Source organism: Melozone crissalis, unplaced genomic scaffold, assembly GCF_028551555.1.
Source record: "Melozone crissalis strain CALT ecotype California unplaced genomic scaffold, PUWL_Pcris_2 ptg000092l_1, whole genome shotgun sequence".
NCBI lineage: Eukaryota > Metazoa > Chordata > Aves > Passeriformes > Passerellidae > Melozone > Melozone crissalis.
The window spans coordinates 1,266,399-1,281,399 of record NW_026535869.1 but is presented as its reverse complement, the minus strand read 5'-3'; positions in this window follow the sequence as shown (position 1 = coordinate 1,281,399).

Below are 15,001 nucleotides of genomic sequence, written 5' to 3'. Positions count from 1 at the left end.
ACCCAGGGCTGGCACAGGCTGGCTGTGCATTGCAGATGGGAAATGCAGCCCTGGGGAATGCAGGCTCTGGGCACAGATGTGGAAGTGTCCCACCAAACGAGCTGTGCTGTTAATGAAGGCATTCCCAGTATATTCCCAGTGCATTCCCAGTGCGTTCCCAGTGCGTTCCCAGTGTGTTCCCAGTATTCCCAGTCATCCCCAGTGCATTCTCAGTGCATTCCCTGTATATTCCCAGTGCATTCCCAGTGCACTCCCAGTATATTCCCAGTATATTCCCAGTACATTCCCAGTACATTCCCAGTGCATTTCCAGTATATTCCCAGTGCAATCCCAGTATATTCCCAGTGCATTCCCAATATATTCACAGTATATTCCCAGTACATTCCCAGTGCACTCCCAGTGCATTCCCAGTACATTCCCAGTCATTCCCAGTATATTCCCAGTATATTCCCAGTGTGTTTCAGCCCCAGCCCAGTGTGTCCACCCAGCCCTGGCACTGCCTGACCCAGTTCATTTCCAGTGCAGGAAATCAATAGTGCTGGGTGTGAGATCTCTGCAGGAGCCAGGCTGGCTATTGATATCTGTGGGAAGGAAATGAATTCTCCTCTCCTCGCACATTCCTCAGGATGGGCCAGGAGATGCTCTTACTCCCATCAATCAATAATGTCAATAGTGGGCTCAAAATATTTATATATTTTTCCCAAAAGCAACCATCAGAAAGTTCTAATCTGACAGGGAGGGCTGGAAAATGGATCTGATCTTCCCATGCCACTGATTTCGTGGGGAGCATTGGGCACACTTTGGCTTTTTCTCTGTCTTAGCCCAAAGTTAGGGCAGAGCTTTGGATTGTCATGGGCATGGGGTTGACACATATTTGATATTCTTCAATCAATTGCCGTTTCTCAGGGTTGTTTTTATGCTCTGAACTGGCCTGTGCAATCCCCACAGGATCTGACTGGGGAAATGCCATCAGTGCACATTCAAATAAAACAGGATTTGCTGTGGTGGTGTTCCCAAGCCATGGGCTGAGCCTCTGGAGGGCAAAGCCAGGCTCAGAGCAGAGTCAGTGATGGTTTATCCATGCTGAAGGGTCAGGGTGGGCACACCAGGGTGGCACAGCACACACCCCCCTCCCAGAGCAGCGTTTTGGAACCTGAAATCCTCCCTTCATTTCCTCCTTGTGCACAGGGATAAAGGATGTGCTGCTGAAAGGGATTCCGCGGCAGGCCCTTTGTTTCTGCCTAAATTCAATATTTTGCAGGACAGATAAGCACAAGAGAAGGAGGATTTCAAAGCACCTGGCTGGGCCCAGGTTATTAATTCTGATTCAACCCAAGAAAATTCAGCTCCTCGCTGTTCCAGCACCCTTGGGGTGGCTCAGGTGCTGTCAGAGCTGTGTCTCACCAGGGAAGCACCGAAATGTCAGGCTCTGATGGTCCCAAAATACCTGAGCGTCCCAAGTTTTGGGTCCTAACTTTAAAAGGTAGATGAGTTTTAGAAGGAGATGAGTTTTCCTGTTCTCTCCATCTCTTTGTCTGGTGCTTTCTCTCTGCTAACCAAGGCCCTTGGGAGCGCTGAGTGTTGGCAATCAGCTTGGCAGAACTCACCTGCATTGCAAGAGCCTCTCCTCTGCCTTTTCCGAGGTGTTTTTCTTTTTTGCCTCCTCGTTATTCTCACAGAGCTCGGCAGCCAGCGAAGACGTGTAATTAGAGTTAATTGTGATTGCTCGGTGATGCAGCAGCCCCCCACTGACTTCAGGGTGCTTCAGACTCGGAGGGGAAGGGAAATTTCATCGGGACAGAGCCCCCACAGCACTGCAGGGCTTGTCCTGCTCCCAGGGGAGGTGGCAATGTCACCTCGTGCAGGTACATTTCATTTTCTGTTTGTTTTTGAGGCTGCTGCTGACAGATCTCTGGTGCTGATCAATGCCCCAGCTGCAGTTTTTCCTCCCCGGGGCCCAGGGGGAGGTGACAAGGCTTTGATGGATGATCAAAGCCACTCTTGTCACATCTCACAGCCAAACACCCAGCCCAGAGCTGGCTCCTGCCCTTTCTGGGATCCAGAACCCTCCGGGAATTTTGCCTCTGTCGTGCTGGGATTTCAGGAGGATCTGCATTAAATAACCTGCCTGGCTTGCTAGGGGAAAAAAGGCATTTTAATAGCATTCAAAACCCCTAATTGACATCATTCTGAGCTGCTGTATGGCCACTCTGGACCGGGGATGGACAGGACAGGACACTCTGCCCTGCTGTGCTGATGGGGATTTAATTGCTGGAATTTTGGGCAGCACAAACCCCAAACCCCAGGGACCATCCTGGGCTGGAATTCTCCTTTTTCACTGTCAGATGGGAAAAGAGCAGAGAGGAGGGGAACAGATGGGCCCTTGCTGGTGCCACACACACATCCCCAGAGTGGGAGGGAAACTCCAAACAGCTGCTGGGAGTGGGAGCTGGGGGAATTCGGGAGCTGGGGAGGCTCAGAGCTGGGGAAAATGGCTCTGTATATTATTATATATATACAATATAGATATAATAATAAAAGGCTGCTGCTCATGAGGCAGGAGAGCTGGGGAGGAGAGAAAACCCCAGGGACAGCCACCCACGGGCCACAGGCTGCTGGGAGAGAGAGGCTGCCAGACAGGCCTGGGAAAGATCACAGAAAATAACACAGCACATCCAGCACATCCCAGCTCATCCCAGTGTATCCCAGCAAATCCCAGCACATCCCAGCATATCCAGCACATCCCAGCACATCCAGCACATCCCAGTGTGTCCCAGCAAATCCCAGCACATCCCAGGCTATAGATAAAAGTTAAGGGATAGATTGGTTCTACTGTATTAAAATGCTCAGCAAAGTATATAATGCAGTGTAACCAAAAGAAAAGTATATAATGCATGTAATGCATATATATATGTGTGTGTATATATATAATTTAACCTAATATATAATATATATATTATATTATATATAATATTTATATATTATAATTATGTATAATAATAAAGAATATATGTTAAATAATAATAAATAATATATATAAAATAATATATGTATTATATATATATAAAATATTATATATGTTTTATATATATATATATAAAATATATATATATATGTGTGTGTATATATATAATGTAACCTAATGTTGCCCCTTCCCAAACTGGAGTGGGCACAGTGAGAGGTGAATTCCCAATGTAACCTATATATATATATATGTATATGTATATGTGTATATATATGTGTGTGCGTGTGTATATATGTATATATACATATACATATATATATATACACACACACATATATATACACACACATATATATGTATATATATATGTATGTGTGTAAATATATATGTATGTGTGTGTATATATTTTTTTTTTTTTTTTTTTTTAATGTAACCTAAACCAAGGGTCTCCAGGCCTGCCTGCAGCTGGAGCTGTAGGCACAGCTCTGTCACCCTGGACTGCTGTAACCTCTTGGTTTAATAAACTGCATTTTGCAATAACCTGCATTTTATAATAAACTGCATTTTATAATAAACTGCATTTTGCAGAGCTGCCTGAGTTTCTCATTTCTCTCTCATTTCTCTCTCACTGGCCAAGCCTCAGGGAGCAGCTGCCTCAGCAGGAGCTGTTCCCTCCCTGCCTGCTCTGCACCCAAGCCCAGCTGGCTCAGCCCTTCCTGGAGCACCAAACCCTTCCCCAAGCCAGGCTCTCACACCCAGGGCGCTCCCCCAGCTCCTGCTCAGCAATGAGATTCACGAGCTACCTGGATCCTCTTTGCACTTGGGGAAATAATTACTTTACGCAAGATAATTTGCTTAAAACCATGACAGTTTTAACTATAGTTTAAGGCTAAATGACTGCTCAGCAAGACAGCTGGTAAAATTCACCCTGTAATAAGACTGCAGCAATGTAAACAAGCCCAGCCCATTTAGGGCTTTGAGTTAATATAGACGTCAAATACTTCCAATATCTCTAAATTTCCCAAACCACCAGGCATCTCCCTCCTTTGTAAACGTGTTTGTAATTGATCTCATCCTTTATCACCTAAAATGTCTGTCCTAAATCCATATAATTGATTCTGTTTGAACATAAATTGAATTAACCTCGGAGGAAATGCTGTCTGGTTTGTTGGAGCACCAGTGACACATGGAAAGAGGAATGGAGGGAATTCCAGGCTGGGCTCCTTCCTCCTTGGAATGTGGCTTTTTCCAAAGAAAACTGAGCCAAAAATGACAATTCTTAACTTTTATCGTAAAACGTGCCTTGGGGATTTTCCCTCTGTTTGTAGAGCTCATTGTAGGAGCTGTGCTTTGCTTGATTTTAAGATTTTTCCTGAGTTTATTTTCTCGTGCTCAGGAACTTGGAGAGCTGCAGCCAGGTAAGAGTCACCACAAACCAGGTTTAGGTGACAGGTTGAGCTTTTTCTCTCAAATGCTGATAATTTGAACAAAATCAGGCTCAGGATTTGCTGAACCCCTCACTTCAAACCTTGTGAGAGCCTGACCCAGCAGAACCCAGCGTGGCGAGCAGGTGAAAATTGTATTTACAGAGAAGCCAAAAATATACAGGAAATTATGTATTCTTTCATATATATATATATATGAAAGAATACATAATCTTTTATATATATATATATGTATATAGATATTTTATAGATATCATATATATTTTGTTATATATTATATATATTTATAGAGCCTGACCCAGCAGAACCCAGCGTAGTGGGCAGGTGAAAATTGTATTTATGGAGAAGCTGAAAATATATAGAAAATTATGTATTATTCCATATATATATAATTACAATATATATATATTATAATTTTTATATATTTTTATATATTATATATATTATGTACATTTAAACATATATTCTATATATTTATAGAACTTGACCCAGCAGAAACCAGCCTAGTGGGCAGGTGAAAATTGTATTCATAGAGAAGCTGAAAATATATAGAAAATTTTATATATATATATATATATATATACACTTATTTATTTATTTTTTATAATATATAGTTTTATATATTATATATATATTTATATTTTTTATTTATAAATATTATATGTAATATATTATATATATTATAATTTTTTTTCCTGCCAATGAAGCCTCTGCAGCCTCCTGGCAGGCTGAGCAAAGCCAAACCATTCCAACTCCCCTCCCCAGCAGCAGGAGGGATCTCTGGGGCCTGATGTCCTCTCTCCTGTTCACTTCATCACCACCATCCAATTGCAATGATGGCCATAAAGCCGAAAATTCATTTGCAGCCGCTGGAGTTGGGGTGATTTATTGCTGGCTAATTATCTTGCAGCAGTCTTGAGGACGGAATAATCGCCCTGATTTGCATAATCAAGGCATGGAGTCCTTAGAGCAGGGCTGGCTCTCAGCAGATGGCCCTGGTGTGTGTGGTTGCACCCATCTTGTGTCTCTTTGCCTACAGCAAAAGTTTGCTGTCTTTTACTAATTAAGTGTAATTTACGCTAATATGGGGAGTTCTTTGCGTCAGCCTGCTGGGGGCACAGGCAGCCCTGACCCACCTGAGTGCCTGAACAGCAGCTGGAACAGGCAGGATTTCATAAATATGGGGAATCCCAGCATGATTTTGGTGGGGGATGACCTTAGAAATCATCTTATTCCAATTTACCACAAGCAGGAACACCTTGCACTGGCCCAGGCTGCACACTACAGAATGGCTTCCCCTTTAAACAAAATAATTCCAAAAAAACTCCCTTAATTCCCAAATAATTCCAAAAAAACACCCAGAGCAGGGGTGGTTTGGATGTGCCCTTGTGAGGAAGGAACAGGACCCATAAAACCTGAGATCTTCCCTCTGGAAATGAGATTTCTCTGAGTGCAGGCTTCCAGCTTGCCATTAGATCAAAAACCACACACGCAAAAAAAAAAAGGCTGGGAGCTGTGTTTCAAACCGAAATTTTGACTTGACATTTCTGAGCCCTGTAACTCAGTGCCTTAAAAACGACACCAGCACTTTTCATCTGCCTCTAACATCGGTTTTATACCAATAATTACCCTCACCGTGTAATTAGCTGAGTGTTCTGCAGCTCTGCCTGTCATCACAGAAATGGGGCTGCTCCCGTGGAAGGGTGAGCGCTCATGGGCTCTTTCATTGCCTCAAGTCTGAGTTTTCCAATCCTTGGTTCGAGTGTTTGTTGGTAAAACCATCACACGGGAGGCAGAAATCAATAAAGCAGCTCATCAGGGGTGTTCCATTGTTATGGTTTTGTGCAGGATGGAGAGGAGGAAGGCTGGGTTTGAAAATTCAAATTCCTCCACTTTAGATATTTGCCTGCAGTGCTGATTTTTGATTTCAGCTCCATTTCAGGTGCCCTCCCTGCATTTCTGCTCAAACCTCCCTGCATTTCTGCCCAAAACCTCCCTGCATTTCCCACTGACACCAACCCCACCAGGTTTGGTGTCCTGGTGCTCCCAAACTGCCAAAGAGCAGCAGAAATTGCCTCATTCCCTGCACTTTGTGCCCTCACTGTTGAGTTTTTGAGTGTCTAATGAGGGCTGTGCTCTGAGAGGAAATTTCCCTGTGCCCTGGAGAATTCTGGGCAAGAAAAGGAGGGAAAAGGCAAACAAGGGCAGGGTTTGACACTGAGCCAATGTCCATCCACTGCTTTCCCTCCCAAACTGGAGTGGGCACAGTGAGAGGTGAATTCCCAAGGGTTCACCTCACTCTGTTTCCAAAGGACTCAATCCTGCTTTCAGACCAATCCTCAAAGGATTTTGTTCCCTTCAATGGGTGGGGTGGGAAAGCACAAACTGCTCTTTTCTCTTTTTCCTTTTTTTTTTTTTCTTTTTCCTTTTTCCTTTTTTTTCCCAGGTGTAATTTTTAATTACGCTTCTGATTAGGGAGGAAAACTGTCATGGAAATTACATCTCTGGATTGTCACAATGCAGGGAGGTGAACTTGGCACTTCTTTTCCTCCTGTTGGCTCCTCTCCTTGGGGTTGGGATGGCTTTTTATCCACGGGGCACTTTGCTGTGCTGGGGTAGCCTGGGGAAAATTCTGTGCTTGGGATCTGAGGGTGGGAAATTCAAAGCAAATTTCCACAAAATTGTGCCTTTTTCCCTGCCTGTTTCATCCTCGAGGAGAGAAAAGCCACGTATCATGGATCTCTGTTTGAAGGAGATTTTTCAGAGGACATCTCCTCCCAACAACCACGGGGAAAAGGGAGGAAATGGGGTTGGATTTGCAGCATTTTCCTCTCACCAGGGCACCCCTGAAGGGGTTACAGGGCCGGGATGCTCATCCCTGGCTCAGGTCCCCTGTGGGAAGCTGTGCAAAGTTCAGGAGGAGCCTCACCTGCGTTTGCCCAGAGCTCACCTGCTGCCTGTGCCCTCCCTGCGGAGCAGCTCGGCAATAAAACAGGAAAGGTCAGCTCTGCATGGCTGATGAGCAGCTCTGCCCAGGGGACAGCAGCTGATTCAGGGCTCTGGCAGCCCCCAGGCCCGGCTTTTCCCCGAGTTTTGCCCAGCTAAACCTTTAAACCCAGCTGATTTAGGGATAAAGCATCTCCTCAAAAGCGTTCCAGCTCGCTGCCTCCTCCACTGCCAGCCAAGGGCTGTTCCAGGAGCTGGCAAATCGGGTTTAAAAGGCAAATTAACACTTGGAGATTATCTCCACTCTCGTTTTTTCCCTTTTATTTTGAATTCATTTCAGGCTTACCCGTGCAGCCTGCAGGATGTATCACTGCTGCAATCAGAATCCTTATTAAAAGGGAGCAGGATTGAGCTGCTAATTCCACAGAGCCATTCTGCAGCTCGCAGCTCGCTTGTAATTTAGATTCAATCAGCAAATAAATATGATAACAGGCTGCTGTTTATTGAACCAACACACAGGAAAGCTCTGTCTTTGGGAGCAGAGCTGTGGGGCTTGGCAGGGCTCTTGTCTGGCTGCTGGGCTGGAATTCGGGGAGCAGGAGATGCTTTTGTGGGATCCATCCAGGTGTTTTCCCTGCCTGTCACCTCTTCTGCTGCCTGGTTACCCAAACCCCATCCCTGCTTTGTCCTGTCACCCCAGCCCCATCCATCTCAATATTGATCCCAGTATCGATCCCAGTATGGATCCCATCCCAAAGGCATTTCCAAAGTGTGGCAGGTGACAGGAACAGAAGAGCTCTGGCAAACGAGGCTCTGTGGGCAGCAAATCCAGCAGGATCTGCCTGTTCCTGGCTGGGAGCAGCTCTGGAATGCCCCAGCACCGTGTCCTGCCTCGAGTGGAGCATCCCCTGCTCCAGCGCCAAGAACCTGGAGCATCCTCTGCTCCTGCACCAAGAACCTGGAGCATCCTCTGCTCCTGCTCCAAAAACCTGGAGCATCCTCTGCTCCTGCACCAAGAACCTGGAGCATCCTCTGCTCCTGCTCCAAAAACCTGGAGCATCCTCTGCTCCTGCTCCAAAAACCTGGAGCATCCTCTGCTCCTGCACCAAGAACCTGGAGCATCCTCTGCTCCTTCTCCAAGCAACCCCATACAAACACCAGGCAGGGAGAGAGAAGCTGGGGTTGCCCCAATTCTGCCATAATTTGGTGGCGGATGAGATGCCCAATTCCCACTTTTCTTGCACTAAAATTTGCCCATATATAGCAGCAAGAAATCCCCAATGCAAATGCCTGCTCCATGGGTTTGGGAACCCCATTCCCACTTTTCTTGCACTAAAATTTGCCCAAATATCACAGCAAGAAATCCCCAATGCAAAGTGGGTTTGGGAGGCAAGTGTCAATGAGCTCAATTAATCTTTTTCCTCTCGGATCAGAGCTCCAGAGCTGCACCTTTCATTCACAGGGGCAGCAGTGACAGCCACCCGCTCATTAAGGCAGTCATGGACCTGTGTTAATTATCATGGCCCTGTGTTAATTATCATTTCCATGATGTGGAGCCATCCTGCAGCAGGGCAGATGGAGCTGGGCTGATTCAAAGCTGTTTCTGGTGGCCCAGGGTGTTCTCCTGCAGATTTCTGCCAAACAAACGCAGAAACACCCAGCAAAAGGGAGGATTTACCATGGAAATGCAGTTTTGGGGTGGCTCTGGAGTTTGCCAGGGGGATGTGGCACTGGAGTGCAGGATGGGTAAAGCAGGGAGAGCTTTCCCTTGGCCTCTCAGTGCAGGGCTGGTGCATCTTGAGGCAGAGATGTCACTATCTCTTCAAAATCATCCAAAATCATCCAGTTTTTAATCCCATTTCAGAGCCAAAATCATCCGAAATCATCCAGTTTTTAATCCCATTTCAGAGCAAGACCTTACATTCCATGTAAAGCTCATTCCACATCTGCCACAATTCCCTTTTCCCACTGGATCTGCTCCTTCTGGACATTTGTTTGCCTGTCCTCAATAAGAGTTCCCAACTGTTTCTTTTTCTCCAACTGTTGACTTTCCAACACCAGGGGGAAAAATGCAGAGATTTAGGGCAGGATGGGAAGGGAACTAATCACTTAAGAACTAATTAGCAAGGGACTCTCACAGGGACGTCCTCCCAGGGTGATTGCTGCTCATTTTCAGCTGCGGATTCAGGAAGACAAAATTGTTTTAGGGAGACTTTATTCCATTTGAATTAATTCCATTTTAATTTATTCGATTTGAATTTATTCCATTTGAATTTATTTAATTTGAATTTATTCCGTTTGAATTTGTTTTGATTTGAATTTATTAAATTTGAATTTTTCAATTCCCTGCAAAACCCTGCGAGGAGCACGCAGTGTTTGAGTGGGGAGGGTGGAAAGGAGGGATTTACAAGGGGTTCTTTATTTAATGACCCAGATTTCCCCCCAGTTTGGTGTGGGGCTGATGAGGGATTTGTCTCCCCCTACTCTCTGTGCTCACCAAACCCAAACCCTGGTGGATTCTCTGTGCAGGATGCTGCAGGGTCTCTGCTGCCACAAACACATTTCCTTTTTGAATACCCCAGAATTATCACCAGGGACCACCCCCAAAACACCACACAGAGAGAATTTGGGAGCTGTGCAATGCCACTTTAACTCAGCCACCAGCAGCATCCAAACCATCCCTGTTTATTTACCTCTCCAACTGGATTTAAAACATGAAATTTGGGCCTTTTTTCCCCCTGCAGAGTGAGAGCTGCACAAGGCATGTGTGCTCCTGCAGCTCATGACTCTGGCACTGTGAGTGACTTGTTCTGTTAGCATGATAAACACATGCTGGAGAGGAACAGCACTAATTATGACCCTGTCACCTTCATCAGCTCCCCACTAATTGTTTTGGCTTTTTTTAATCTCAGCGCTTGGAGATGAAACATGATGTTTGGTTCTGCAAAGGAGTTGAAAAGAAAAGAGAAGAAAGAATTGCATTTTAAAATAGCAGCATCAGGTAGATCTTTCTGTTGGATTTGAAATTCAAATGACAGAAATTATAACTTTTTTGTGTGTTATTAAAATAAGGCATGGGAGGTTTTCAGAGGACTTTTCTGGCACTGCCCAGGTGGAGCCTCAGTCCACTGCTTCACCTTGGGCTGTGTTCTCAGGATCCTCCCAGCCCAGGATCGGGGTTCTCTCTGTGTCACAACAAAATAAAACTTCCTAAATCTCTCCAGGTGCTGCCAGACAGCTCAGAAACCTCCCCAGTGAGAAATCTCTTCCTCATTTTTTGAGGAAAAGAGGTGATATTTCCTTATTATGGGCTCTGTGGATCTTGGGAGAATAAGGATTAGGATTCAAGCCTGCAGGAAAAAAAAAAAATAAAATATATATTTTGTTCCTCTGCTCTCCAAAACAGCAGGTGAATGGAGCAGAATGTGGATTTTCTGCTGGGCATTGCTTGAGGGTGATGTACAGGTGTGAAGGACTGCATCAGACTCACACAAAAAAATACCAAATATTTCACAAATGAAAATCAGGACTAAGGTTTGATTAGGGGAAAAAATCTCCGCAGGTGCTCCTTCATCCCCTCCCAAGGGACAGATGCTGTGGCTGCACCAAGACCAGAATTAAACCTGACACTATTGGCTCCCATGGCTCAAAAATGTTCTGACAATTCAGATTTGTATGGAAGGAGGGATCTCTGAAATCTCTTAGCAAAGCTTGCAGGATGTAGTTCCACCTCTTGAGGTGGAGAAGGTTTCCAGCCACTTGAGAATTCTCCATTCCCAATATTCCATTTCCAGTATTCCCAGAGCAGTGAGCGAGGCACAGCTCAGCCTGTGGCACTCTGGCCTTGTCGCAGACCTTCACACAAACTGGTTTTAATTTTTGTTTTACACCATCTCTAAAGGAATATTGGAGAAATCCATGGATCCCACCCAGTGCTCTGAAGGAATATTGGAGAAATCCATGGATCTCACCCTGGCCTTTGTTCTGGTTGTTGTTGGGTGTTATTTCAGTGTCTGGATTTTCATCCCCACATGCAAACAGCAGCAAAAATTCCCAGTGCAAGGCAAGGCTCTGCCCACCCTGGGAATTGTGGCGCGCAAAATGCCAAAACTGGGGTGCCCAGGCCTTGGAGCAAACACATACATGGCAAACCAGCCAGGAAATGAAGCCAAATGTATAAATATGAATGAAAGACAAAGCTGTGATCAGTCCAGGCTCTGATTTCCCATGGCTGCCCTGGGTAATTTCCACCAGCAGTTGTGAAAGGAAATTGCCTGAGAAAAGAGGCCAGGGCTGTTCAATTGTGCAGGTTTCTGTTCCACCACATGTTTATAACCAAGGGCAAATGTCCAGGTTTATAACCAAGGGCAAATGTCCAGGTTTGTAACCAAGGGCAAATGTCCAGGTTTATAACCAAGGCCAAATGTCCAGGTTTACAACCAAGGGCAAATGTCCAGGTTTATAACCAAGAGCAAATGTCCAGCTCTGCTAGGCTGGGCTTTGCAAACACCTCTGGCTGGGCACTGTTGGAAATGTTCCCCTTTTGGGGGAGAACAAAGGGCAGTGGGTGTGGAAAGCAGGAGCTGCACCCCACAGCCCGGGCAGGAGGGGCACAGAGAAGGTGCTGTGTGAAATATGGAACCACAGGAAGGTTTGGGGTGGAAGCACATGAAATATTTCCAGCTGCACCCCTTCCATGGGTGTGGGAACCCAGAGCATCCCTCTGGCTGTCCAGGATGGCCAGGACCCAGTCAGGGGGCTCAGAGACCCTGGCACAGAGCCCAAAATGCCCCTGTGTGGGCATTTGGGTTTGATTATGACCCCTGGAGCAAATTACCAACCTTGTATGAAGATCAGCAAGCCTCAACAGTTTAGGCAGAATGATAGTGAAGTTATCACGGGGTGGAAAAGTAGATTTTGTGGTTTTTGGTATGGGGGTTCAGGGGGCAAGATGGAGGGATCTGGGCATGTCCAGCCTTTCTCCTTCTTCTTCTTCTTGGCCTCCATCTTCTGCTGTGATGCTGACACTTTTGGAATTGGTTTAGAGTAGAAGCTCACTGTCTAACATAGGTGATGGGTGTTGGGAAGTAATTGTAAATATCCATGCAGGGCTCTGTGCTGTGCCAGCCCAGCCTGGCTGCTCCAGCTGCCCAAAGGGGTCCCAGGAGCTGCCCAGGGTGAGGAGGGAGCAGCAGCTCCCCGAGCCCGAGGCTGGGAGGCAGATCATGAATAAACATGATGTGCTCTGCGACTGACGCACGGCAATCAAAGGCAAACTCGCTCAGAGTTTGAAATCCGGACTTTAATTGCCAGCCCACGTTTACCTGGCTGTGTAGGCAGGAGGGAGAACTCTTCACCCAGCTGCATGGGGATGCTGGCTCCTGGCAGGGGAGGGATTGCTGGCAGCTCCTCTGGGAGAGCTCTCCTCAAAGCACGGGGGCTGCCCTTGCTCCTGCTTGGCACACAGGGGTCATTAAATAAGAGAAAGGACCATTAACATCTGCACAGTAATTAAGCAGCAGAGCTCAGCTCTCAGGCTTATGGAGGGATGTTTGTCTTGGTCATTTTGTTTCTCAGCTTGAAAACATTCAGATTATCCATGGTAATCCAGGAGTGGGGAAAGAAAACTGTCCTGCGTGGGTTTCTGGCTAATCCAGCCCAAACTGGTACAAAATCCCAAAAGCAAAGTTCCAGCAGGGCACTTTCCAGGGAGCAGGGAGTTGTTTTCACACAGCCTGGTGGGACGCAGCTGCAGTAAATGAGGAAAAGGGCTCTTGCTCTGCATCATTTTTAATAAAATCGATCCTTGCTGCTGACAAAGATCAAAGCAATCGAATCTGCATGGGGAGACACTGGGCCCTGTGGGCTCAGATTAATTCCAGTCCCCTCATGCCGTTGCACTGGCAGCACCACCCCATCCCCAGGCCCTTGTGTAACCTCATTAGCCCAGCTGACTGCAGCCCAGTCTATATTCCTATAAATTCCTTTTCATTGCCTTTGGTGGCCCCAGCAAAGCAAACCCAAAAATAACCCACGATTGTGTCATTGCCCAAACCCAGTCCCTGATGGATTCACCAAGAATAACCCACGATTGTGTCATTGCCCAAACCCAGTCCCTGATGGATTCACCAAGAATAACCCACGATTGTGTCATTGCCCAAACCCAGTGCTCTGAAGTATTCATGGACAATAACCCATTCTTGTGTCCCTGACGGATTCACAAAAAATAACCCATTATGGTGTCCCTGCCCAAACCCAGTGCCCTGACGGATTCATGGGACTAACCCATTATTGTGTCCCTGATGGAATCATGGAGAATAACCCATTTTTTTTTTTCAGGCTGGGCTTGTGCCAGGCTCAGGGGGTTTTGGAGCACACAGAGCCCGTCCATGCCAGCTCCTGTGCCCTCCTTCCCCAGAGCAGGGAGCAGCAGGGCTGGGCAGGCTCAGGAGGGGCTGGGCAGGATGTGGGGACAGGGACAGGGCTGAGGGAGGCTCTCCAAGGGACAGCAGCCAGCTGGAGCCAGACGAGCCAAGCTGCACGGCCAGACTGTCGTGGGGACAGTAAATCAGGCAGGGAGAGGCAGGCAGGGGAAAGGAAACGTGTCTGCAGGAAAGCTGGAAAATCCAGAGCTGGGAGACACCAGCGAGCGGAGAAAGAGCTCTTCCTCCTCACCAGGCTGGCACGGAGCTTCTCTGCTGGCCCTGGCACCACAGTCACTGCCCTGGCACCACAGTTATTGTTTTGGTACCACAGTTACTGCCTTGGTTACTGCCCTGGCACCATGGTTATTGCCCTGGTACCACAGTCACTGCCCTGGTGCCACAGTTATTGTTTTGGTACCACAGTTACTGCCCTGGCACCGCAGTTAGTGCTTTAGTACCACAGTTATTGCCTTGGCACCACAGTTACTGCCCTGGCACCACAGTTATTGCCCTGGCACCACAGTTATTGCTTTAGTACCTCAGTTACTGCACTGGCACCACAGTTATTGCTTTAGTACCACAGTTATTGCCCTGGTACCACAGTTAATGCCTTGGTTACTGCCCTGGCACCATGGTTATTGTCCTGGCACCACAGTTACTGCCCTGGTACCACAGTTATTGCCCTGGTACCACAGTCACTTCCCTGGTACCACAGTCACTGCCCTGGCACCCCAGGAGTGTCTCTCCCCATCCCCAGCTTTGCCCAAGGGCACAGATGTGCTGTCCCTGCCTGGCTGCCGTGCCCAGGCTGGCAGGAGCAAACCAGAGGAGTCCAGCCCGTGGAGAGGAGCCCAGAGGAGCTCCAGGAACACCAACCCATTGGGCTGGGAACTGCAGCCAGACGCTGCCAAGCTCCACATAAAATCATTTCACACAAACGAGGGCTGTGCCACAAGGGCTCCAAATCCCGCGCAGAGAGGGGACTTGAGAAGATTTTTTTTTTTTCATCCTTTTTTGCTCAGTTTAACTCCTCCCCGGCACTTTGGTGGCGGTGACATGGAGACAAGCAAGTGTTTTATCTCCTGGAAACCACTGCCATCCTCCCTCACCTCCCTGCTCTGTCCGCAGAGCTCCAGCCCCATTACACAGACGATTTATGGCTGTTCTTCTCAGCTTTAGGCTGCCAGCGACTTCGGGAGGGTTATTTGTCCTTAAGTACT